The sequence below is a fragment of the Triturus cristatus genome, chromosome 4_2, assembly GCF_964204655.1.
Source record: "Triturus cristatus chromosome 4_2, aTriCri1.1, whole genome shotgun sequence".
Classification (NCBI taxonomy): Eukaryota; Metazoa; Chordata; class Amphibia; order Caudata; family Salamandridae; genus Triturus; species Triturus cristatus.
The window spans coordinates 479,388,850-479,416,697 of NC_140586.1; positions in this window are offsets into that span (position 1 = coordinate 479,388,850).

Genomic DNA, 27,848 nt, shown 5'->3' on the forward strand with positions numbered 1-27,848 from the left:
TGCTACTTGTTTGAATACCAAAAATTCTGATTGAGGTAAGAAATGCATTGTTATCTCTGTTTTTAAAAGTTTTGTAGTGTTTGTTCTATTTGGAGACTACACAGATTTGCTCACCTTTGTTCACTGGCCGGACCTGTCTCCCGCAGGGTGAACGATTCGTTGCTTGTGTTGCCTATCAAACCTTTCCCCTTGGCAATTTGCGAAAACCTTTATACCAGTGGTTCCCAAACTGTTTACTCCTGAGGACCCCAATTGAGTCACCACTGGAAGCCGGGGACCCCCAAGCAATTTGTATGACTTAAATTTCAAACATTAAAACAGTAATTCGAAAACAATAAACACACGTGTGCACACAAAACGGATACTCGAATTACTAAGGATTTTAGTATTTTATATTGAAAGAATTTGCAAAAAACAGGAGGGTTAGCGCTGCATCTCCATGACTAACTTTTAAATGGTTGGTTTTATTTCGCAGTATGAGACTCCTGCCAGGGCCAGACTGGAAACCCAAAGCAGCCCAGGCAAATGTTTTCAGACCAGTCCCCATACAGTGCACACCTAGTGCAGTGAGTGCGCCTGACCACTACAAAGGGGGCTTTGGGAGGCTCTCCCCCCAAGACAATTTAGGAAATAATGGTGCAGTCTACAACAAATGTATCATTATATATTGAATTGTATCAGCTTTTAAAGAGTAGTAAATGATGACCTTACTATGCACCAGGATATGACAATCTTTGTTGGGGTTCTTCAATGATTCCCATATTATCCTCCTCCAACAGTGCCTCTCATCTCTCCATAGCCCCTCTGTCACATGTATTTAATTTGTTTTATAACATCTCTCATACCATTGAAGGATGTCAGAGCACCTTAAATCACACACATATAGGGGCTGATTTACAAGCCCCTTGCGCCACAGGTGCGTCACAAAAAGTGATGCACCAGTGACGCATTTTAGTGCCCCATATTTCCAAGGCAGGAAAAGCAACCCTGCGTGACTTTTACTGGTCTTGTAAATATGGCCCAATTGCACACAGCACTTTACGTGAAAGGGACGTTCCATGAGTGTTGCTGTGGGTGTTCCCACGCATAACCCATGGAACCAGACACATTTCCAGATTTACGAGGAATCGTACATCTGGAAATGTGTCTGAATGCTACGCCACCCCAGGGGAGGCGTAGGGAGGGGCAACTTGGAGAAATTTATTAATTTCTCCTCTTTCTATGCATGTTGCATTCTGCAGCACGCATAGAAACAGGATATTACCTCTGGTGATTGTTTATGTACAGGAAGGTGTCCCTTCCTGCACATAAACAATCAGTAAAACAATGACGTTTTGCAAGTTCTATGTGTGCTAATGCAGCACACTTAGAAGTTGAACAACGCCATTTCTGATTGTTTACATGCAGGAAGGGTTACTTCCTGCACATAAACAATCTCCCCACGACACAGGCATCCTTGCACCATGGTGCAAATGTGCCTGTGCAGGCGTATGGCAGCAGTTTGTGCGCCAGCACAGGGGGAAGCACAGAGATGCAACATATTGTTGTAAATATGTCGCATCCCTGTGCTTCGAAAGTGACTCAGTGCGGCGCAGCCAAATGGCTTGCGACACACACAGTCAATTTTCTTGCAAATCTGCCCCATGGAGACAATGATTCATACGTGTAAATCAGTGTATAGAAAATGTTACATAAGGCAAATGCGACTACAGGGTGTAGGATTCACATGTTATTCATACTGGTAGGCATTTTTAAAGAGTGCTTGGTCTGGAGAAGCACAAACTCAGGATTCAGAACATAACACTGGTTAGCATTGACTTTAACAATAAAAATGTATCTCCACCCAAATAAACCTTTTTAGCAGGATTAGGATAATGAAAGACTTGAAACAAACATATGTTTCTAACTTGTATCATGCAGCTTGCAAGCAGCTCTTTGATGACAGTTTATAGGTCACTGTGCTAGATTACTATTGTCACTTATGAACTGCACAGTAACAAAAGAATCTGTGACTAAAGCAGTAACCCACTAACCTAGGCACATAAAAAATGTTTTTCAAAATGCATGGTACACGTTCTTTGCAGTAGGCATATTAACCCTCTGTGCTACATTAGATAAGTCAAAGCTGCCACTTGACACAACTCTCATCTCTCTCCAGCAGGTACATTAATCACCGACGTAATCTTGACACTTTTATTGTTGCTGGAAAACTGCTGATTCTACAAGGAACTTTTTTGTGCTTTTAAAATTACTGCCTGAGGACCCCCCTGGGAATGTGACCACAGTTTGGGAAACACTGCTTTATACCATTTATATTTGGGGTACTTGCGTGGACCTATGTGAAGTGTGTGTACAAAGTTCAGCTCAACCAGAATCACGGTAACAGCGCATTGCGCTGCCTCTTTTATATTCAGTATATTGTAAGACTGTTTTTCTTCCCCCGCCTTTCCTTGTTTTGTTTCCCTGTTTTCCCCTTGCTTGCCATTCGTTACTCTAGAGTCTAATATTCAGTATGTTGTAAGACTGTTTTTCTTCCCCCGCCTTTCCTTGTTTTGTTTCCCTGTTTTCCCCTTGCGTGCCATTCGTTACTCTAGAGTCTATTCTAATAGAGTCGGAAGGCCGTAGGGGAAGACTGTGGACTTTTCTTCAAGTTCCTGACGCTCCTGCGGAACGAGCCTGGCAACCATTACACTGCTGTGCAACTTCTTCTACTCTTAGAGCTGAGATTTCCATGAGTCTTATAGTCTGAATTCAGCACCTGAGCAAAATAGGACAGAAAGTATGAAGCTCTGTGGTAATACTGAATAAGCAGCTACCTATGTTATGCCATCTATTAATGTAATAACTGCACTTTCACAATTGCTGCTTTAACCTTCCTGCTTTCTCAAATTTGCTTGAAAATGCACGATTTTTCTTCTTTTTTTCCAAAATTTTCTTGGGGGGGGTAACCCCCCCAAACACCCCTTTTGAAGGCTCGCTCGCTACGGTGCTGTATGCTAATTCGGTTGCGCCCCACCACTTTCAAATCTCACCCACCGCCCCTGCCAGTGCCGCTGCCGTCCGTAGCGCCACCCTCTTACTTGCTATCTTTTCTTCCAGCGTAGGTGCCTTCTCTGTGCCCCAGCGTGGCCTTCCAGTATTCTTCTGCCCAGTGCATCGTCGTCTCCGGCTCATCCTCCGGGGTTGCCTATGCTCTTACAGAATCTTAAAATCTGGGAAATTAGTCTCTATCCACAACTATGCAGCCTCCGCATCGTCAAAGAAATGACCAGTGTTCCTGCCAGTGCTTGAAATGGGAGAAAAAAAAGTGCAGGTACTCATCAATTTGAGCTGTGACATGGGGGCGTGGCAAGAAGGCGGGGCTAGGAGGCGGGACAATGGGCGGGGCTAATGTCACTTTAAAAGGCGCAAGAATTTTTTGGGGTGCGAATAATGACAAACTGCTTCAATCTGTAATATATTGTTGATACCCTTGCATGTATTAAAATACTTTCAACATTCTCTTTCAAATATTGCACATGAAATTGCCGGTGCACTAATTGCACATAAATTACATTTATTATGCACAGATTCAGCGACCATGGCCAGCTTATAGAAGAAAAGTAGACAATTTTTCTACCGACCAATACTAGTTGACAGAATATTGAATAGGTAGCCATCGGGTTTTCCTTTTTATCACACATATTACACAAAGACAATCATTCATATGTGAGTAAATCACTGTGTAGGAAACGTTACATAAGACAAAGGACTGCAAGGTGTAGGAGTCACATGACAACCATACTAGTAGGCAGCATAGTTTAATGGTGATTGGTCTGCAGAAACACAAACTCGGAATTAAAAACATAATACCATGGTTGGGGGTTCTCTTTAATAATCAGAATTGATTTCTACCCAAATGAACCCCTTTTTGCCACATTAGGATAACCGAAGCCCTAATTTATACCTTGGAGTTTGCATGCAGCTCTTACACGACAGTTAATAGCTCACTGTTCTATGTTAGGATGTTAACTTATTAACTGCAAGTAACAATATGGTCTCTCTGACAAAAGCAGTAACCCACTGACCTATTCACATTATGTGCACTTTGTGATCTGCATGGCATATGTGCGTAGCAGCATTCACGTTACACCTCTGCCATTCCATTTCATGAGTCAAACCTTCCACTAGACAAAACACCATCTCTCTCTACTAAGAACATGAATCACTGGAGTTATCAAGACATTTTTATTGTTGCCAAAAAATGTTGGAGGCCAGGAAGGAGGCAGCAAGTGCTTTTAAAACCATATTATACTTACAAACACAAAGCCCCCACCTGAAGTTAGCACCCGGTGCGGTCACACTGCCCTAGAGCAACCCTGCTCAAGGGTCCTGTGACCTCAGTGACAGAGTCACTGCCACTCTATGGTGTGCTGCTTCATAGGTCTGTCCCCAAGACTGGAGGTGAACTTCATGGATAGTGGTGGACAGGCCTTCAAGGTTAATCCACACTTGCCACCGCTAGGGACCACCTGCTGGTGCCAAGACACCAGGGCTTTTAAGATATTGCGGCGCCTTCTAAGGTGTAGCACAGGAATGTGCTCCCTCAGGAGAGTGGTCTGGGAGCCTGGTCAGTAAGGCTGAACCTGGTTCACCAGTTCCACTTCAGCAGCTCTGACCACAGCGCCACATCCTCTCCCCCACTGAACACCATACTGCCCCACTTAGAGAAACTTGCACTGCACTGACCCGTTATAAACACCTGGATGTGACTCAATTCTAATTACGCACTAGACAAGAGCAATATGCTGCCTAAAAAAAAATTAACAACATCCTAGAAAAAGCAAACCCTCATAGGGAATGCAAGATTAAGTAAAGCATGTGAAATGTAAGCAGGAACAACATGGTTACCTTTTTCCTTATACACTCATTATTCTGAAATTAGTGAGTGCTTTTGCATGAAAAGGTAAGGCCATGACTACAGGGCCCGGAAGGGAACCGTTTTTAGTGCCCATTGCTTATATCCTTTCAAAACATAGGCAGTATGGTTTAAAAAGACCACATTCGTAAACACACAGTCGCTGTACACATTTTGTTTTCCAATTCACCCATCAAGCAGGTATTTCAGTACCTCCAGGCAAGGTGCACTTTCCCATCCAGGGTAAGCAATGTTGTTCAAGAGAGAGGAGAAAACAAAAGTATCCCTTTACTGGCAAATACTGTAAAGTGGCGCCAATGTGTTTAGGTGTAAATAAATCAATCTGGCCACCTTGCGACCACTCTGTCTTGCTTTAATTAGTTATTTATTTTTCACATTTGGAATGTTTTATTTCTCTCCACCCCGAGGCTGCACTTGTGTCAGAAAAAGACACCATTTCCAGCAAAAATGTTTTTCTTTTTTGGATCCATTTCACAGGGGAGCAAATAAACGAAAGAAGGAAAGAGAGGGTAATACCCCTTTCTTGAAGTCTCGGTTTTCACTAACTGAGGAGCGAGACAGAAAGAGAGGGAAGACTCTGAGGCTTAGAGGCCGTCACCGTGGCGTGTGGGGCCCTGTGTAGTAGTCTAAAACAAATGAGGGTGCTTGTGTAATGCAGGGGTGGCTGCTGCACTTCACCCCGGTGCCCTGCATTACATCTTTCCAAGGGGCCCATCAATCCTGCAGGCAGAAACAAAACAAAAAGCATGCAGGGTACTAACCTATGTACCGAGGAGTTGATGGAGAGGGTTCCCCGCTGGCGATGGCAAATCCCTTCACGATTCTGCTCTTCTGTGCTGATCCTGTGGCTCTGCTTTCCGTACTGCGCTGGGAAACCGAAATGGGAAAACCAGCCTAAACTGGCCTTTTTAAAGGGCTTCCGATCCTTCGCGCCAAACAACTACCTGGTGGGTGACGTCAGACGTTGCTTGGCTGTGCCACGTCACTGCTGCGCCACGGCACACATTACAGCCATCATGTGAGCATGTGTCACAGTGCGAAAATGTGACGCATGCTCACTGTACCTGAAACGCCGACCTGATTGAATGAGTACCGGTACTCTCCTTTGTAAGGAAAAAGTGCCGGTACTCTTGGGGGTAAAAAAAGAAGTGCCGGTACTCAGTACCGGTGAGTACCGGCCCATTTAAAGCACTGGTTCCTGCGCAAAATTTTGAGTCTGGCAGGGAATATTAGAGCATACCGCAGGTTGAGCTACTGGAGATGTTTCTCTACCCTGAAGAAGGTTTCTCTCTGCCTCTGGACTTGCACAGTGTAATCTGGAAATAGAGAAATTCTATTATTTTCATACACCAGTGGGGTGCACTCTCGTGCCTTTCTAAGGAGCTTGTCCTGATCTTTATAGTTCTGAATTTTTGCCACCATTAGTCTCGGTGGCGTCCCAGGAGGACGATTGCAAGTGGGCACTCTTTGGGCCCTTTCTACACAGTATACAAGTCTGTGAGAGGAACACCTACTCACTGGTGGGAGCACAACGGAAATGACAATAAAAGTAATGGCCATCAAGTTCATTCAAATTATAATCCAATGGTTTCAATGTAATCCAATGCTTTTTTCGAATTTCAAATATTTATTTATTCTCAGTAATATATTCATAAACGGTGAGAGATAATTCATTCAGTAATGATGTTCCGTGATCAAATGAAAAACCCAATGTATCGGGTCAATAACGCGACCCTTCATCAGGGGTCATCACTCAAAATTTTAAAAAACAAAAAGAACAGGAGTCTAAACTTAATACAGTCCTGTAAGTTAACCAATTACATCTAACACAAACTACAAGGGGTGTGTTTGAAAAGGTACATGCCTGAGTGTTTAAAACCGCTACAAACCATATATAAATCAGTGTTCAGCGCGTGATTTACATGCAGGATCAAACAAAACGTCCAAGTGTAACACCAGGTACTCAAAGATAGTGAAAATAGTGAAAACCAAGGATCGAAGGCATGATTGTTAGAACATTATCTATGTTAAACTCAAAATCGAGAAATATAAGAAGCGTTTACAACAACAGAATCTTGTGATAAAATGTATCAACTTCCATACCACCATGACAAGCATCAAAAAACCGAAGTGAATAGTCCAGACAGTGTTAAAACCAACGCGCTTACCGATCTCACTTCAGCCAGCAGGGCGGGCCGCGGTAGCGAAGTTTCCGAAGGAAGTGACGAATCGTGCATAAACAGAAACGCTCGGGTGACGTGAATTTAAAGGGGCATACCACATAAACCACATAAACAGTACCTCCACAGTGAATTAGCGGATCTAGACGCTACTATTGTATTGCTCGAAAAAAATGCTGGTAATTGGAAAAAACACTCAGATGTCATATGTCAAGCGGTTGCATCTTAACCATTACGGTTGTGAACAAATACAGAATTCATAGCTAACGACAATTATCATGAGGTGAACACTCCCATACTCAGCCCAAGTAATTCTATGGAGGCTCAAAAAATAAATCAAATGTGTGCAAATCATAAAGCCAGGCAATAGTAACAAAGAACAGTGGTTCTATGACAAAATAAAACAAATCGCTCGATGGCAATGCATCAAAAGAACATAATAGTGACATTTTATATACGCCATGTTCAATACAATATGCTTAATGGCAGTCAAACACGAACCCAAGATATATTTAAAGTACCAACAGTTATAGCATCAATATCTGCATGTTTCTCATGCTGTCATCATAAGAAACAGTTATATTCTAATCTGTCATTTAATCCAAAAGGTTGCATAAAATGTAACTTTTTAGTCCAGAAAAATTCAGCTCTTGCCAACATTTTATGTGGGCCAATGCCCGGTTGTGGTGACACTGCTTCAAGAACAGTAAATTGAAGTTGTGTAATATTATGCCTTGGCTCAATCCAATGAACAGCAACGGTAGATTTCAATGATTGCTTTCTAATGTTGCTCTTGTGTTCACCCACTCTGATTTTTATCTTCCTTTCAGTTCTCTCCACATAGATTTTTCCACATGGACATTTAAGAGCGTAAATGACATTAGAAGTATCGCACGTGCTTGAATGTAACAATTTGATTTGGGAGCCTTTTGTGGGGTGTGTAAATATATTGCCCACCATCACGTGATTACAATGTATGCAATTCCTGCATTTCTGCATACCCTTATGTTCTTGACTGACAGTGTCTTGTCCCTGTTTATTGGAAAGTAGTTCTTTCAGATTATGCGAGCGTTGCATAGCGAAAGTAGGGCGTTGTGGAAACAATTGTTGAAAATCTTGTTCAGTATGTATTATCGTCCAATGCTTCATAATGATGGATTTAATAGCTTTAGATTGAGTTGAATGTTTGAGAACACAAATGATGGGGTTCAATTGTCTTGGTTGAACTTTGTGGAGTAGAAATTCTCTTGAAACTTTAGAAACCCTTTCAATGGCTTAATTGGTGACTTGTTCTGGATTACCATGTTGTTGATATTTTAGAGCAAATTTCTCAATGGTTGTTACGGCTCCTTGTGGATCAGAAGTAATCCGTTTTAGTCTAATGAATTGTGAGTATGGAAGATGTTGTTTCAATGCATGGTGATGAAACCTCTTAAAATGCAAAGCATTGTTCCTGTCTGTAGCTTTTGTAAAGATACTTCTTCTATTCGCGCCAGAATCAATTTAAATTAATACATCCAGGAATGCAATACGATATTGATTGATGTGATGAGTGAACTTAATATGGTTGTGCACTTGATTCAGAGTGGTAATATTGTCTTCCAACTTCTTAATATCACCCTTCCAAATGATCAAGATATCATCAATGTAGCCCTTATAAAGAACCAAATGTTGCGTCCAACTCTGATTGTTCAGGATATGCTCATGTTCGAGTTTAGCCATGAAAATGTTGGTGTATGAAGGAGCCCTGGCAAAGTCCATAGAAGTTCCATTGTTTTGAGCGTAGTATACTCCATGCCATTTGGAATAGCTGTGGTACAATGCATACTGTGGCAGTTCCAAGAGGAACACTTTCTCTGCTACAATGTCATCTTGATTTAACAAGGCCCATTCGGTGGCTTCCAAACCATCTGAGCGAGGTATCGAAGCATACAATGCGGTCATGTCGATCGTGCAGAGGTGCCAATTGCAGATATCCGTCATATCTAAATCATTGAGTATGTTCAAGAGGGATGTGGTATCCTTCAAATAGGTTTGCCAATTTTGAACAATGGGCTGGAAGAAAAAATCTAAATATCTTCCTATCGGACAATGACCCGCAAGCTAATACAATGGGTCTGAAAGGTGGTTTCTCTGCATCCTTATAAATTTTAGGAAGCATATAGATTCTTGGCCGTCTTGGGTAAGTAGTAAATAAAAAGTTTTTAGTGTTAGTATTAATCCATCCCATTTCAAACGCATGTTTTAAAATGTGGGTAAGAACGTTTTGATAGACTGTAGTTGGATCACTATCAATTTCGGTATATGTTTTTTTATCCTGTATGTGTGCCATTACACTGCTTTCGTAGAATTCAGTATCCATGGCAACCACGGCTCCACCTTTATCTGCCTTTGGAAAGTGAGTTGTTTGTAGTTAGCCAACTGTTTTAGTGTACTCCATTCTTTAGAAGTGAAATTAACACTCTTATTTTTCTGATATTCTTAACGGTTAATGTCTGCTTTCACCAATCTTTCAAAGGCATAAATAGATTTGTGGGACATTGGAGCACAAAACGTGCTTTTTGGTTTGAATTCTTTGTGATCAGCTTGTTGTGAACCAGTCACAGATGTCTCTATAGTGCTGAAAAAATGTTTGAGTCTTAAGATTCTAGTGAATTTAAACAAGGCTATATCTGTCTCTGCCACGTTAGAACTTTATGCTGGTACATAAGAAGTACCCTTGTTCAACACTGCAATTTGTGCCTGAGATAAGGTAACTTTAGAAATGTTGATCACTAGGTTATCCTTGTTTTGCTCCGTGCCGATCTAGTGTCTGGTTCTAGCTCTAATCCTTTTGCTCCCCCTGATTTTTCTGGTGGTTGGTTGGATGCCGGGCTGATGGACAAAAAATAAGCCTTTGTTGTTTGTGAACCAGCTGCAGATGAATCTATCAAAGTTTGCTTGGTTTTAGCGACAGGTAATCTAAGTTGGGCTGAATCAGATTCAGAGACTACACTCTCTTGGGAAGACCCTGATGTGGGTTGTTTTTGCCATTTACATTGATTATACATTTCCACCCACGTATAGACCACGCCGAGCTTATAGTCGATAGTGTCTCTTCGGAATTTCTTGATTTTACGATCATGAATCTCCTTGAAGTATTTATCAAGTTGGATATTGAGATCTTTCAGCAAGTTATCCCAGTTTTCGGGAGTTTTAGTGGAAATTTAGTTTTTTAATTGTGTTGATTTCTTCTTCCAAAGATTTAAGTATTGAGTATTGAGTATGAATGCCCACTGGCAACATTGTTCCCTTTCTACACTGAACATGTCCGACAGGCCCTCCAGCGCCACAGCATTACGGAGCCAGTGCTCTATAAATTGTGTTGGGTCACGACCTTTGCTTTTTTCTGGCATACCCACTATGCATATGTTATTTCTATGCGCGCAACCCTCTGCGTCGTCCACCCTGTCTTGTAGTTCCTTAACTTGCAGCTGTAATTGTGTGACCGCTTCTGTCTGCGCTGTGTGCCATGGAGTTATCTCTGCCAGGGTTAGTGCATGCTTCTGGACTTTTTCTGAAAGATTTTTATGATCAGCTCTCAAAAGACTAACATCGGTTGTGAGTGTACTTAGTTGTTGCTCCAGCACAGCCCTAGATTCCCGTATTTCCTGAAGAATAATGTCTAGTTTGTCCGTAGGTGGATGTTCGTCAACAGGGGTGTCTGGAATCACTCCAGGTGACTGAGGTGAGTCACTAGTAGTGTTTGTGCTAGAGTCGCCAGACGGTCCTGGCTCAGCTTGCTTTCCCTTCAGTCTACCCATCTTCACTCGCCCGGGTGCATAAGATGGTCGCTTCTGACACTGTCTCCACAAGCAGTAAAGGATTGATGAGCGGTAGGGGGGAGGCAGTCTATGCAATACATTCAGTTGCAATATCATTGGTCGTGTCTCACATTCCAGACGTACTGTTGCCTTTAGAGTAGTACGCTAATGTACTTACACCTTCCCTGTTCGGGTACCACTGAATCCAGCACAGCACACTGGAATCAGGCCCCAGCTTGCTTTCTTTCCAGAGAAAAGAATGCTGCAGACTTGCAGTTACATTTGCCGCACTGGCATCACTCGTTTTATGTGCTGGATGTCATACAGCTCACCGAGATCCAGTTACAACACGGGGGAATGCCATCCGTGACCCCACCCTGCTCCACTGCCAATGATTTACAGTGCAACACAACCAGGTTATCTCAGTGCTCAACCACTCATAGCAGTTCTTCCTATGCTATCTTAGCTCCATGGAGGGGGGTGGGGGGGGTCAGAGCATCACGTCCCAATGCAGCTCAGTAGGGCGTCAGCAGTACACACCCCAGCAGCCCCGCACAGTGCCAATATCGGCAACTGTAGTCACTTATCATGCAGCACAATACATCAATAAACCACACGACACCTTGTTAGTGGAGAAAATTGCTGCAGGTTTTTTTGCATAACAAATATGCCAACATGGTGGGTTATCTTACGGGCGATCCCAGGGCAGGCCAACCCTTATGCCGCCTGCCCCTCTGATGAGCCAAATTACACCGTGGCCGTCGCCAATCGGTGTTTACCAATTCTTGGGAGGGGCCACCCCTCCCATCAGTGGACTACCAGTCCACTCCCTAACTCACGCCCTCCCCAAAAGGTGGGCGGAGCGTTCTAGGCAGCCCCCGGTTGCTCAGACCCACAACCGCCTGTAGGACTAACGGGGCGCCGTAGTTCTTCCAGGGGACAACGCTAAGACAGCCCTGGGTATCCTTGGCTTAGCACCATACTGTGCTGCTGCATGAAGTACCCCTTGGTAACTTGCAGACTCTGGATCGCCCTGTAACTCCTCCACAGCTCTGGGAGTGGCCACCGTCACTACCAGGGCCCTCTACCAAGGTAGGCCTCTTTACTTACAACATGCTGATACCGGGCCTCTCCCAGGTCCAGCCAAAACAAGTCTTAGCCCATACAGGCCCGGAGGCCAGCATGCCCCTTCTGGACAGATGCCCCCATCCTTTCTAAACTCCCCGTGGATTTTTGAAAGTCATGACCTAAAACCAATAATTAGGTGTTGGTTCAATGTTAACATTGCCTGGCTGAAGAGCAATACCTTTGACAAGCCACTCCTGCCAGGAAATGCCCATGTGGGTGGAGGTAAGAGTTGACAAGCCCGCCTTACTTCTAGGGGTGGGCGGAATTTTCGAAATCCACTTTCGCAAATTATCGCGAAAATGTTAAAAATTATCGCAAACACGCGGAAATATCGCGAAGATGCGGAAGTTTTTTTCCCGCATGTTCGCGAGATTTTCTGCATGGTTGCGGCTCGCCAACTTACCCATGTGGTTGCTCGCGGGCGCGGCCATCTTGTTTTCAGTTGTCTCGTGGTGCATGATCGCGAGAAGAAAGACGTGATCGCGCGACGCATGACGTCACTGCGGGCGCGAACTGTCACGAGACAGCGCAAATGGCTAAAAACAATACAACATCTCATGGAGAACGCGACCGGATCAAGAAAACTTGTCGGCGAACGCAGGGATTCAGGTAAGGCGATCGCGCGCACGCGAGAATGTATTATTTTACAGCGCGAGCAAGAACCAAATTATCGCTAAGCTGCGGAATACGGAAATTTTGACATTTTCGCGCTTTCCGTGGAACGCAAAAATGTCAAATTATCGCAATTTCCGCGAACGGAACAACATTTTCGGCCAGGCCTACTTACTTCCTCTTTCACTCAGTTATCTGAGTCTAGCACTAGTCGGAGTATGTCCATCGCATTCCGTCAGTCACCACCCTATGTGAAGTCTTGCCCTCCCCAAACTTCTGCTAGTATACCAGGGAGCAGACAGGACAGGGTGAACCAGAGGGGAACCAAAGTATAAATACCTTTCTTTTTTAATACTGGGAATGCCAAGTGTTCTTCTAATACTTTGTAGCCCAATTGAGTTTAACCCAGGCGTTTCCCCCAAACATATGGACCATATCGCCCTAGTTGGAAGACAACTTCCACAACCTGCATAGCTGCCAGCCAAGGCTGAAGGGCAGGAGAAATTACACGTTATCGTTACTCAAATCAATGGTACCTGTTTCATCGAACTCAAGGACGGGATGCTAAGTGAACCTACCAGGATCTACACCTGTAACCAGAGGTCGGACCCAAGCCCCTCTAAGTTCTGCCGCTCCAGCTGCCTGTGAACATGTATCCCAAGGCAGACCTCAGGCATCTAACCCATGCTTGGCCATGCCTGAGCTAAAACACATCTGAAAGGCATGACAACAGGCTAACCACCAACATTGCATTCTGAATGTTCGCTGACAATTGCAAAGGAAAATGCGCATAACTGATGCAACTGGTTCCATGCCATCAAATTATTAATTTAACCTTCTGTGGTAAATATTTCGTTACCGGTACTATTTTTATGCGGTAAAGTCTTAGTGAGAATAACTCAGTAAAAATAAGAGGCAGAATCCGTGGTATTAGAGGTTTTAAAAGGCTTTATTCCTATACAAAGGAATACAATTCGAATTGTAGGCATTCTATTCCATCACCACGAAAGTTCAGGAAGGAAGGGCATATATTATTGACAGATAAGCAGTTTTATAGAAAATACATTACAGTGAAACAGATGCAAGAGGCGTAACAGCTGATAGTATAGATAAAAGGTACATACGTAGCTAATAGAGGCGTATACATGGGTGTAACTAAAATACGTCATTAAACATGATGTCACAAGTGGGTGGATCCATAAAAGAATCCTGCAATGTCAGCAGAAATATTTGGCAGAGATGCGCGCGCAGCCGCATGACGTGTGATTGACGTGCAACTAGAAGGTGAAGGGGACTTGACATTTAGCTCTACATGTGGAGACAGAAGTCTGGGGGTTATGTCAACCTAATCCCAAATCATATCTAATATCCTATGTTTAAAGAACTGTGTTATCCAAAAGGAAAGGTCTCTGGGATAGAATCTATTCTATACTGACTGTTAGTGCGTGTACAAGCGTCTAAGTGTCTACACTAGATGCGAGGGGGTAGGAATATTCCATGGTAACGGGGCTATGAATTACTTGCATGAGGACAGCGAGGCCTGGCCCTTTGCACGGTAGCTGGAGGAATGTTTACCTAAACTACTAGACAGGAATGCATCGGATGAGGAGGGAGGAGATAATCTCGAAGGTGAAATACAGTTTTTGGCAGGCGACAGGCTGGATCAGGCACCGTTAGCCGCGCAGGGAGTAGGACAAAGTTCATGGATACAGATGCAGGCTCAGACTGGAGCTTTCAGAGGCAGAAGGCAGGAAAAGGCTTGATGACAGAATTCGGGCCTACTCGCCTGAATCTGTAAAATGTGGAAAGTGAACCACATAAAGTCGGTGGCCTTTCATACTTAGGAATGGAATATCTGACCCATTCATGGCGGATCTGAAAGAGGACATGTTGACGGTGGACGCACATATATTTGCGTCTTCAAAACTGGAGCAGGAGGGAACATACATGTACTTATAGCATGTACATGGAGCCGTTGGGGTCTACGATAGGGGACATAACTGATCACAAAATTCATATTTCCTCATTCCCTCCTTGTCCCCTACGGACCCTCAGGAGATATCGATCTTCATCAATCCATCGATCTGTTCATATAGCATCATTTGTTCTTCTTTCTTCTTCCGGGATCTTGAATGAAAACGTGGATGTGGGATACACGATGTGGCACACAGACCACAAATCGCTGGCCCGCATTGTAGACATAAGCAGCAACTGAATAGTATGAGAAAGCCAATACCTAGGAAGGATAGTATTCTCCATCCCCAGGCTGACAACACGCCCCAGAACCAACCGGACCAAGTCCAGGTGCCTGGACTCTGGTGTATCTGGCTTATAATCTTATGAAGGCGGGTTATGGCTTTATATACTGACGGCGAATTTTCTGGTATGAAAATGCAGCAACTTGATCCGATGACCCTACAAGCTCCGCCCCTATCGGCCAGGATGACGTCAAGGACAAGACGATTTTGAAGCACAACAATCCGCATAGCAGACTGCTCTTCTGTTAAATTGCCTAAGGCGGAAATAGTCTCGTTCACTACTGCTTCAAGGGTTCTGGTTAATCTACGTATCAGCTTACTATTAGTGACTGTACCTATATAGGGAAAGAATCCTTTATTGAAATCTGTGTATTTTTCCCATGCTGTTTCAGTGTAATCGACAATTGGGAGATCTCTCTGTTGTCTATTGTGTACTAAATGTGTATTTCTATGATAATCTGGAGGAGCTAGGAAAACAGGTGGCAGAAGGAATGCTATGTAACAAGTACCATCCCAATCTAGAGGTAGACATATATATGCGGTCTGGCCACATATGAAGTAGGAATGATGGGAAGCTCTAAATGTAGACTTGCCTTGATCACTGAATTTTATTACAGTGGTGCATTTACTATGGCCCATGTGTATGGAACCATTCTTTCTTATACATAATTCTCCTTTTACTGGGAATACTGACATGGCGGGCAAGATTGGTGTAGCTTCAGATTCAACGTTCAGGATCATGAGGTTAAGTGTAAAATTACCTAATCCATATACTTCATTTTCTAGATCAGTTCCTGTTCTTTTGGGAAGTCCCTCCTTGTTAGGGTAGCAGACTTTAAGCAAAACTAGGTTCAGGTTTCCCCAAACCCAGTTGTCTTGATAAACTGCGGAATTTGAATCTAGGGAATTAATCAAACTAAACCATGCTCCACAGGAGCCATTGTGTGTGAACGGATATGGAAAGAGGGGCAAAACTCCCTTATAGTTTTGATAGGGAGGGAGTCGGCCACATATCCAACAATTTGTGGCATTGCTGGTCTGATGGGAATGATGTAACATACTAATGAATGTGTTGTTGCGCAGCGCAAATCTATATGACAACTCATGCGGGGGTAATTCGCTAAAAGAATGTTCTGCAGTTACATTGTAAGCACGCTTAAGAATAGGGTAATACATATGCAATAGTATGCTAAAAATAATGATCAGAAAACTTAGAAAAAACAAAATTAATAATGTTACTGTGCAGTGACTACAAAGTGATTTACAATACGCATGTTTTTTAAGCTGCATTCGCTGATTTCTTTCTCTATTCCGGTCTAGAGGATACATGTCAGAGACAAATTCAACCGATTCACCTTGGAGAGGACTTAAACAATCAAATTGTCTGACTTACTAGACCTCAATTTTAGTTTGTAAAGTTCTGGTTTTGATTTCTCAACCAAGGGGAGCTTTGAGTCTGTCTGTGAGGGAATACAGGGTTGAGTAATCACACTGGATGATAGTCCGTAAAATTTCTTGATATGACTCGAGTGCAACCACCCTTTGCGACCCTCAATCTTCACGGCAGTCCTTGTAGTCAGTAGAACCAACTTAGGCGACTTCCACCTAGGATCCAGTTGGGTCTTCCGGTCGAAATTCCTGACCAAAACCAGGTCACCAGGAACCACGTCATGGGGCTTCACCTCAGTATTATCGGGAAAAGCTGCGGTTACCTGTGAACGACAAGATTGTAGTGCAGACATCAAGGAAGCCAGGTAATCTGTCAGCATATTACAGTCAACATCAGTGATTTTGCGAGGTATAGGCGTCCCCCACATATTTGGTGGTCTACCGAAGATCACCTCGTACGGGGATAGCCCAGTTCGAGAATGTGCTACCATTCTCATGTAAAAGAGCGCAACTGGTAAGGCTACTATCCAGTCGACACCTTTTTCCCTACATATTTTGGACAATCTAATTTTCAGAGTTTGATTATGGCGTTCCACGAGACCTGCTGCCTCGGGATGCCGGACACAGTGGAATTTCCATTGGTAGCCTAACAAAAGGGAAACGTGTTTCATTAGTTCGGATGAGAACGGCTGGCCGTTATCTGAGTAGACAACACGTGGTAAACCGTACCGTCGGAAGAATTCTCGAACTAACTGTTTGGCAGTAGTCGGGGCAGTGTAATCTGAAACCGGGTATGCTTCTGTCCAACGGGAAAGAGCACAGACAACTACGAGAACATATTTGAATCCTCGACATCGTTCCATCTGGATATAATCCATCTGGAGGACTTCAAAAGCATGATCGGGAGGTTGAAATCCACCCTGCTCTACGGGGATGCTTTTACCTGGATTAAACTGACAACATATCATACAGGTACGAACTTTTTGTTTAGCCGCTGCTCGCAAGTGCTTGTTGAACCAAATGTGTTGAATGCTGTCTAGCATAGCTTTTTCTCCTAGGTGCGCTGGACTATGTATTGTGTTAATGATGACTTGAACCATAGAGTCGGGAAGAAACCATATAGATTTTTCCTTCGTCATCCATCCTTGATCCGTTTGGATCCCTCCTAATTCAGTCCATTTCTTTATTTCTTCTGGTGTAGCATGTGTCTGTATGTCAATTACATCAAGGGCGGGATCCTTAACTGTCATGCAATATGTTAGTGTCGGAACTATTGTCTTTGTCATGTCAGTTGTGGGAGTCTGATTCTGAGCAGTCTGTTTAGCTGTTCTGTCAGCTAGGTCATTACCCTGAGAAATGATATCGGTAACTTTTGTATGGGCTTTGCATTTCATAATCGATATTGCAGTAGGTAGATGAATCGCGTCTAATAGGGTTTGAATGAGGGGTCCGTGCTGGATGTGGGCACCGTGAGAAGTTAAATAACCTCTCTCTCGCCACAGTACGCCGAAGTCATGGACGACTCCGAATGCATAACGTGAATCTGTGTATATGTTGACTTTTTTATTTTTGGCTTGAATACAGGCTTGTGTCAGAGCGATGAGCTCTGCTGCTTGAGCTGACAAAGTGTTAATACGATTTGTTTCAATGACTTCAGTGTCTGTTGTGACTGCGTAAGCAGCCACTAACTCTCCTGTACTTGTTCTCATACATGACCCATCTACATACAATGTCAAGTCTGGATCTGACAAAGGGATATCTGTCAAGTCTTGTCTGGGTTTCGTCGTGATAGTAATGACTTCGACACAATCATGTGCCAATGGATCTGCTCCGCCCACTGGTAACAGTGTGGCAGGATTTAACGTATTACAACGTCTGATTTCTATGTGTGGCTGAAACAATGTCAGTTCGTAACCGGTGAGTCTCGCTATAGTCAAGTGTTGTGTTTGTGTGCGGTTCAAAAGAACCTCTACTGCATGTGGTACTTGTACTGTCAATTGATGTCCTAACACTATGGCATCGCTTTGTCTGATTGCTAAAGCTGTTGCTGCCACCGATTTCAGGCACGCAGGAAGAGCCTGAGCTACTGGATCTAATGTACTAGAGAAATAAGCACATGGTTTGTGTGATCCTGCTTGTTCCTGAGTGAGTACTGACAAAGCAGTACCTTCGCGTTCTGTAACAAAGAGTGTAAACTGTTTACTATAACATGGTGTTGCTAAAACAGGTGCTTGGCATAAAGCTTTCTTTAAGCTTTCAAAGGCGTGTGTATGTTCTTGAGTCCAAGGGAGGACAGTCAATGTGGCTGCCTCCTGTGTTGTCAACTGGATGAGTGGTTTTGCTAGAAATGCATATTGAGGGATCCACTGCCTACAGTATGAAGTGAGGCCTATGAATGCCCGTACCTCCTTTTGTGTCTTGGGTGGTGGCATGTTAGCGATTAACTGGATGCGGTCGGGTGTAAGCTGCCTTCCCTCCTTGGACAGCGAGTGCCCAAGGTAAACAACTCGCTGGACACAGAATTGCAGCTTAGAAGGGGACACCTTGTGCCCCTTGTTGGCCAGAAATTTCAAAACCGTCAGTGACGCTTTTTTCACATTCAAGTTCGCTTCGAGCGGTGATCAGCAGATCATCGACATATTGAAGCAAGGCAGTGTTAACTGGCATGTGGATACTGTCAATTTCTCGTTTCAGTGCTTGGCTATAGATGCTGGGGCTTTCTGTAAATCCTTGAGGTGCGCGTGTGAATTTAAAACTTCGTCCATTTAAACTGAACCCGAACAAGTATTGACTTTCCGGATCTATTGGGACACTAAAGAAAGCATTCTTGAGATCTATTACAGTGAAGAACGTTGCTTCTGAGTCAATAGCTGTTAGTAATGAAGAGATATCTGGGACTACGGGGTATTGTGGTACAATACATTTATTTAATTCGCGCAGATCAATAACTAATCGATATACTGGTGGTGCTTTTGGATCGGTTCTTTTAAGAATCGGAATTATCGGGGAATTACATACATTGGAGTCGGTTTCGACAACCACTCCTTGTGCAATGAGCTCGTCAATGATTTGCAGCAAAGCCACAACAGCATCGGGTGGTAACTTGTATTGTCGTATTCGTGGTAGTATTACTCCTGTTTTTAGTGTGACACGATATGGTGTAATATTCATGCAACCAACATCAGTGGGGCCTTGTGCCCATAAATGTGTAGGTAAATTCTGCAGTCGGTGATCCATGTCTCTGGACACATAGTGGCCTTTAAAGTCACGTAAAAATAGTCGTACTCCTTCCGGAGAACAACATATTATAGCTCCTAGAGCTTTCAATGTTTTTATACCTAACAAGTTTTCTGGACATGATTTAGTAAGCAATAAATCTGTAGTACGTGTCAATGGACCAATCGTAAGTGGAAGAGGTTGTGTCACGTCATTTATTATAGGTTTTCCTGAGAATCCAAGGGAAATATTTTGTGAGCCTGAGAGGGGTGCCCCTGGAACTTCACTGCGTCTTATAGTTGTTCTGCTTGCCCCTGTATCAAGTAAAAACTTTCTGTCTTCCCCTAATAGTTCACTATGTACATAAGGTCCCTCTTGGTCTACAGGAACCTCAATAAGGGGTAAGCCAACTTCCCTCTCTAGGCTATCTCATGAGTATCGCTGATAATCGGGATAATCTGCTTGTGCATACTGATACATCTGTTGTGTTGTTGCTTGTGTTGCAGCAATAGGCTGCGCTTGTGGTGGTGCTATGGTCTGTTGTGGAGCTCCCTGTTGCGGAGCTAGTTGTTGCGGGGCTAACCTATGTTGTGCATGCTGAGTGATTTGTTGTTCATTCTGATCCTGTCTAGGTGGACGTTGTCTCTCCTGTGTTCTACCTGTAGCAATATTATGTTTCAGGACTGGGCAATCGTGTATATAATGACCTGGTTGTTTACAATAGTTGCATGTCCCTTTCGTAGGACCTGCGGAATTACCCTTTTGATGACCATCGGCTGGAACTGACTGTGCAACAAGCATTTTCATTTTTGTATCTTTCATACGTCTTTGTTCGTGTTCTTGTTCTTCTCTAATTCTATTGTGGTGATATTGTAACATCTGTAACATTTGTGATGGGGTATTACCTTGCCAGGTACTTTCGAATTTCAATACTCTATTCTTAACTTGTAGCAGAGAATTTTCAACTAATTTTTTCACGAACAGATGTGGATATGACTCACTACTGGCTTTTATACCACTATTTATACCAAAACATTTTTCAAATCGGGAATAGAAATCACTAGTGTCTTCATCTGGCTTTTGTTTACAGGCTGAGATTGCACCCCAGTCTTCCTTTTTCGTAGTTAATAAACGTGGCAGTACCTGTACTAGTAGCCCTGCTAGTGCTGTAGTCTTTTCCCCAAGCCCTGATCCTGCAGCTCGGGCCTTTTCTTCGTTTTCTAATGCTGTCCAATCTATCTTTTGGTCTCCCACCTCCCATTCCTTTTCTTTGAGTTTCTCATAAACACCGGAGGGTAATAGGACTTTTAATATTTTCATAATATCGGGGTAGGTATACTCTCCCATGAGTAACATGTCCTTTATTTCACGGTGGAAACCTGCTGGGTCCTTGTCATGGCTGGGTACTACTTTCTTCATTTCTAATAATTCCAGTTTAGTTATAGGCGTGTACACAAACACGCGTGTAAAGTTATTACCGTCACCTCTGATTGGGTGTACTTCGCGTAACGGGTTCTGTCTATCTATATGATACATTTTTCTTCCCATGATGGGAACTGGAACGTGTTCTGGGCATACGAAATTTAAATATTGGTTTCGGGATTCTAGAATTTCTTTAATCAAATCAGTACTTGACCCTCTCCATATGTTCGTTAGTAGTTCTGTCAATATGTCAGGTAAGGGTCCTGGATCGGAGTGTTGGCTTTTATATAATATAAGGAGGTGTTGAATCATGTATATACTAGCTAAACGCTGTTCGTATGGGTCAAGATTCAGAAACGTGTGTGCAAGTACATCATCATTGTATTCGCTGGGACTGTCAGTCCATTGTACTGCTGACCTAGCTAATTCTTGTTCGTCCATGGAATCGAGCATATGGTACCCTCTTCGATCTCGGAGTAATTTATCAACGGCCTGGAATAGGTGTTCGGGGGATTTTGTATTTAACATAGGGTTTGGAAAATGTCTATTATATTCTGGACGTATTGGACGTATCTGATCGTCAAAGCCTCTAGTATTATTATGGGGTCTTCCTCTACCTACATAAGCTATTGTTTCGACTTGTTCTGATTCTTGCTCCTCCTCCTCTTCCGATTCTACTCTGTCTGTTTCTCGTCTTTCTTTATGTATTCGTTCTACTTCCTTGCGGATCTTTCGACTCATGGCTATTATACACGCCTGTCTATCGTGTTTCTCTTCTGATATGTTCTGACCCCATTTGACAAGTCTTTGCATGGTATCGTGATCTGCCCCGGGCCTGTCTTGATTCCTAATTACACAATTTATGAAAAAACGTAGTAGTTGTCTTTGGACATCCACTTTCTGATATTCCATAGCTTCATTAATACTTTCTGGACCTCGCCCTGTTTGGACAAAGCGATATATTTCGTCTAGGTGTTCACCCATTCCTGGTATTGTCATTAAATATAATGTAGCTCGTCTTATACGTAGTGATGATATGAGCAATTTATCCTGTCTACCTGGTACTGGGTCGTATCTACAATCCACAAGCTGTTCTTTAAACATGTCGGATGTCGCTAATTGGGGTGTACGTTGGAGTGCTAAATCTCTAAGAGTCAGTTTATTTCGCGGCGGGGTGGCAAACATGTCTGTCGTACCTCCGGTAGCACCGTCTGAGGTGCTAGGCACGAAAGGATTCGTTGGGCGTAGGATAGAGATTGTAGATGCAGGAAAAACTGCAGAAACGGACGGACCTGTGGGAACTTGTGTAGGAGTTTGTAGTTGTGGGGATACAGACGGATGCTCTTGGTGTTGAACACCATCGGCAAGCGGTATGTGCGGTATGGCATTAGCATACTCGGGAGCTACGTCATCTAAATAGGAGGAAAGGAAAACGTCCTTTGCTGTTTTGGGATGTGCTTTTATCGGGAGTAATGGAGGAGTTAAGTCTTTTGGTATTTCCGAGGTAGCCTTAGGTAACCCTTCGGCCAGAAGAGGATACATACCATTCATAAGAGTGTTTCTTTGTCTATCTATTTGTTCTAATTTTACTCGGGTACCTTCCTCAAGTAATAGATTTTCTCGAGTTTTATTTGAATTCTCTCTACCTTTCTCTTCCTGTCTGTGTGCTTTTTCTGTACGTCTGTATGATTCTTTACGCCATAATTCAATGGCATCTTTCTGTGACTGTCTGGCTTTCTTTTTCCATAATTCTTCTTCTACTCTCATGATGCAATCTGCATCCCAGGTCCCCGTTGCGGGCCATCTCTGACTCTCTGGTAATTCTTTGGTGTAGTCCACCCATAAATCAAGAAATAATACGGCATCTAGACCATGCTTATGATACATAAAGTATCCTGGAGTATCCCTAGGTGGAATGGGAACAGCTTCTTCGAGTACACCTTTTCTAGTTTTGATCTGTCTTAGTTTCGAAAAGAGCGGCATTTTTAGATCTTGTTTCTAGAACACACTTTATACGATGAACACAATAATGAACAGTCATTCACACCACAATGTATAGAACGTATTAAAATATTTAACATTTAACAGTTTTAACGAACAATGATAACTAATAGAAAACTAGTTACTGACATAATACTGACACTAGATAATATTTATTTATATGCAAGACATACTATATATACTGCTAAACAGTACAGATACACTGCTGAAACAGTGCAGACCGGACTTGTGTACCCAAACCCGTCTTGACCGGCACAGACTATGTGCACGTTAAGTGCCTCCCCGGTAATGGTACTCACCGGGTAGCTCGGAACGGAAGGCCTCGGAACGGAACTGAAACTGGACCGGACTGGACTCGACTCGACTGGACTCGGAACTTCGGAACCTGGTGGGCCTCTGTATACCTCGGATCTTGCTCTCTCAGCTAGGCTCTGGTCGGGATACTTCGCACTTCTCACCGCCTCGTCTGGGTGTTGATCGCAGCCTCAGTCGCTCCCGCTTGGCCGGAGGGAGATACAGGAAATCCTGCAGGTACGCGTTTTTTGTCCGTTCAGCTGTGGCAGGAGACCGGGCCTGCAACGCACCGCCGGCGCGTGAGATGAGAAAGTGTCCCTGTTCGGGCGCCAATTTATGTGGTAAATATTTCGTTACCGGTACTATTTTTATGCGGTAAAGTCTTAGTGAGAATAACTCAGTAAAAATAAGAGGCAGAATCCGTGGTATTAGAGGTTTTAAAAGGCTTTATTCCTATACAAAGGAATACAATTCGAATTGTAGGCATTCTATTCCATCACCACGAAAGTTCAGGAAGGAAGGGCATATATTATTGACAGATAAGCAGTTTTATAGAAAATACATTACAGTGAAACAGATGCAAGAGGCGTAACAGCTGATAGTATAGATAAAAGGTACATACGTAGCTAATAGAGGCGTATACATGGGTGTAACTAAAATACGTCATTAAACATGATGTCACAAGTGGGTGGATCCATAAAAGAATCCTGCAATGTCAGCAGAAATATTTGGCAGAGATGCGCGCGCAGCCGCATGACGTGTGATTGACGTGCAACTAGAAGGTGAAGGGGACTTGACATTTAGCTCTACATGTGGAGACAGAAGTCTGGGGGTTATGTCAACCTAATCCCAAATCATATCTAATATCCTATGTTTAAAGAACTGTGTTATCCAAAAGGAAAGGTCTCTGGGATAGAATCTATTCTATACTGACTGTTAGTGCGTGTACAAGCGTCTAAGTGTCTACACTAGATGCGAGGGGGTAGGAATATTCCATGGTAACGGGGCTATGAATTACTTGCATGAGGACAGCGAGGCCTGGCCCTTTGCACGGTAGCTGGAGGAATGTTTACCTAAACTACTAGACAGGAATGCATCGGATGAGGAGGGAGGAGATAATCTCGAAGGTGAAATACAGTTTTTGGCAGGCGACAGGCTGGATCAGGCACCGTTAGCCGCGCAGGGAGTAGGACAAAGTTCATGGATACAGATGCAGGCTCAGACTGGAGCTTTCAGAGGCAGAAGGCAGGAAAAGGCTTGATGACAGAATTCGGGCCTACTCGCCTGAATCTGTAAAATGTGGAAAGTGAACCACATAAAGTCGGTGGCCTTTCATACTTAGGAATGGAATATCTGACCCATTCATGGCGGATCTGAAAGAGGACATGTTGACGGTGGACGCACATATATTTGCGTCTTCAAAACTGGAGCAGGAGGGAACATACATGTACTTATAGCATGTACATGGAGCCGTTGGGGTCTACGATAGGGGACATAACTGATCACAAAATTCATATTTCCTCACTTCTATGACTGCAAAATGTGCTCTTGTGGTTGTCCGGATTAGTGCACCCTCCCATCCATATCAGCCCTAACCAGGCAACCCTCACCCTCTTGGCACTGGCACACTCCCGCCCCAGCAGACAGAAAGTGCCTGTTCGTGTGTAGCCCCTAACCTTACGTTTATCACTGACGGTATACCAGGGTATGATGACACTCAGCTAACTCTACTGCTGAGTGCACGTTGCACCATCACAGGTATGTCTTTGCCTATTCCGTGTCTGGCTGCAAAGTTTGATGACATTGCCAGCCCCAATCCCGGGCGAAAATAGAAGCTTTACAGCTGCTGGTGCTATTGATGGTGCACATAGCCTGTTGAAACTGAATGTAATTCCCTTACTACTGTTGTGCACGACCCACAACCATTGGCTCTCCATGGTTCAATACCTTCCTGCTAATAATGGTTTCCTTGAAGAATGTTGACAAATCTTATGTTCTGCAATGTCGGGACTGCAAGATCTAATGAGTTTCTTGAAGGACACCAAGTTCACACCCACAAAATTACCACTTATCGCCGGGTTGCATGAGCCTGTCAAAGTATCCAAAGCGAGAAAAACCATGCTAGGGCAACTCAGCAGCCTCCCTCTGACTTTCATGCTGGTTAAATGCTCAACAGATTGGCAGCTGATAGCTCCGTCCCCCGTGTGACCCCTGCTTGCCATCTTGGCCAGGGGGGGGTGGGCCTTCAGGACTACTTGGAATGCACCATTCTACCAGTGCCTAAAAGACCTGTGTCATGCTGCCTGGCCTAATGATTCTGGCCCTGCACTAGAGGCTCTCGCTTCGGCCTTGGGTCAAAACAATTTGCCAGGAACATTGCTTAGCAGAGTGTGCTGAAAGGTTCTGCCTCCTCATCCATCGCATCCAGTTATGTAATCAACACTCATCAGCCACCTACAGCAAGCAGGACTAGGACTCCAAGAGTCACATCAGGAATCACAGCCACAACGCCGGGACGACGTGCTCACCCCAACCTACTGATGCACTTACCGCTTGCTTACTGCTCACAGTATGGCTGAGACAAGAGAGGCTGTTAATTTAAAGCCCTTTTAGATGAACATAGACAGACCCGACAGGGAGAATCATGTGAAATGAGGTCGGGACCACCACACCCGCCTGTGAATCAGCCCCGGTGTATTTGTCATGACCCCTACTAAGCCCTTAGAGATCACCATCCACAACCTGCAGTGGCCAGGTGGCAGGCATCCAGCGGGACCTTCAAATCCCATTTACTCTCCAACTCCTTGCCGCCTGGCGGCACTCCCTGCTGCAGGTGTCTTGTTGCCATCACAACTCGCCCCTCTTGACCCGCAGAAAATTACATCGCTGAAAATGTATGGACACCTCTCATCGGGGGGTCGGTGGAATGTATAACATGTGTCCCGAACGTACAATATACGTGATGGTGTGCAGGCGTATAGGAATCAGGACCTAATAGTAACTGTGCATAGGACCTAGTATTCAAAACTGTGACCTATAGATTATGCATGGTGCTTTGCAGCACAGCTTGGCCCATCTGATCAACTTACAAACTCTGGAAGCAAGCCTGCTGGTTACCCTCAGATCCTTGCCGTGCACGCCTTAACCCAGGGAGCTCCCTTACTAACGGAGCATTTGTCCACACAGAACTGACATCTGCATCCCCCTTCCGGAAGACGATATATGTGCTTAGTGCTAGCCGGCTTAACTGCTAAGTGTTCCAGGTCATGCCATGCTATCTGCAACCAGATTATCTACTTTCTCAGACCGCAAGGAAAGGATAATGTATTCACCAAACCCAATGTAAACTACCATTGCAAGCGGCACTTGTCAGGAGACATTCACATCTGTCCTTGAAGCGCAGCAAACGTGGCAATCGAAATTACAGAGCTGACAAGCCTCTATTTCCCTTGACTCCAAGTATGACAAATGAGGCAATCCAACCCCCCCCCCCCTCCAAGGCTAAAAGAATGCCTTGGGCAGGAGGAAAGCTGCCTGTGACCGACAAACCACCTACCACAGGTAAGCACACAGTTACTACGAAATTGGGTACCCTTACATTCAACAGGAGCCAACAAAAAACCGTCATGATAGCCCTGGTGGTATCGGTTCAACTGCCTCACTCATAAAAAATAACGGACACTCAAAGTAAAGCCCCCTCCTGTATACTCAAGCAAAGCTTTTAGGTTGGCACTGGGCAACATGCCCACAATCAGTTAATGTCATTTTGGGTCGAACAGCTGACTGTCCTGCCGTTACCTAATGGAGTCTTGGAGCAGACCTAGAACCCGGTGCTCCCGGGGTTGCACGCTGTGTTTCAATCAGATAGACATACTGCATGGTTCAAGTATGTAAAGAGTGTATCACTGTGGCAGGGAGGTACCAAGTATGGGTCCCTCCCCCTGGAGTATTGAATACCCAATAGTGAATCCAATATAATATAAGTCTCTGTTGTTCCATCACTGTCTTGTAAATACCTGAAACTACCCTTACGCAGAGTTACTCTCATGCACACCTGCTGCCCGGGTATGGAGCGTTGCACATGATCGCCAGGTGTTTCGCAGTTTGACCTATTCAAGTGCTTAGGCACGGGTGGATTGTGGGAACCCTCCCCTGAGGGCCGACCACTAGCATCTAAGTACTTACTGCATGCAATTACCTGCTCCAGCCCTAAATTAAGGCCGGGCTGGCCATATCACTAGCCAGCTCCCGCTAGGAGCCAGCATGTATCCACTCTGTGCTAGCTCTGCCTTTCATATGGGCGGCTGGGTCACTGGATCTATGCATGCCTACAGGGCTAGATACGAATATTTATTTATATCAAATCTGTATAGAGTTATGTATAGCGAGAGCTACTACCCGATGCGTTGGGTATCATAGCGCTTTACATGAGCACCAGTTCCGTTACCTGAGGACCCATACATTTTGAAAGGCACGGGGAGATTAAGTGATTTGCCCAGAATGCCAGGAGTTGAGCATTGTTGCCGAGACTACCAATAGTGTTCTAGATTTGAGCCCCAAACAATGTAAGTATTCTATCCTGTCATCCTTGGAGCATCACCTTGACCTTCGATGACACCGCCCCTCC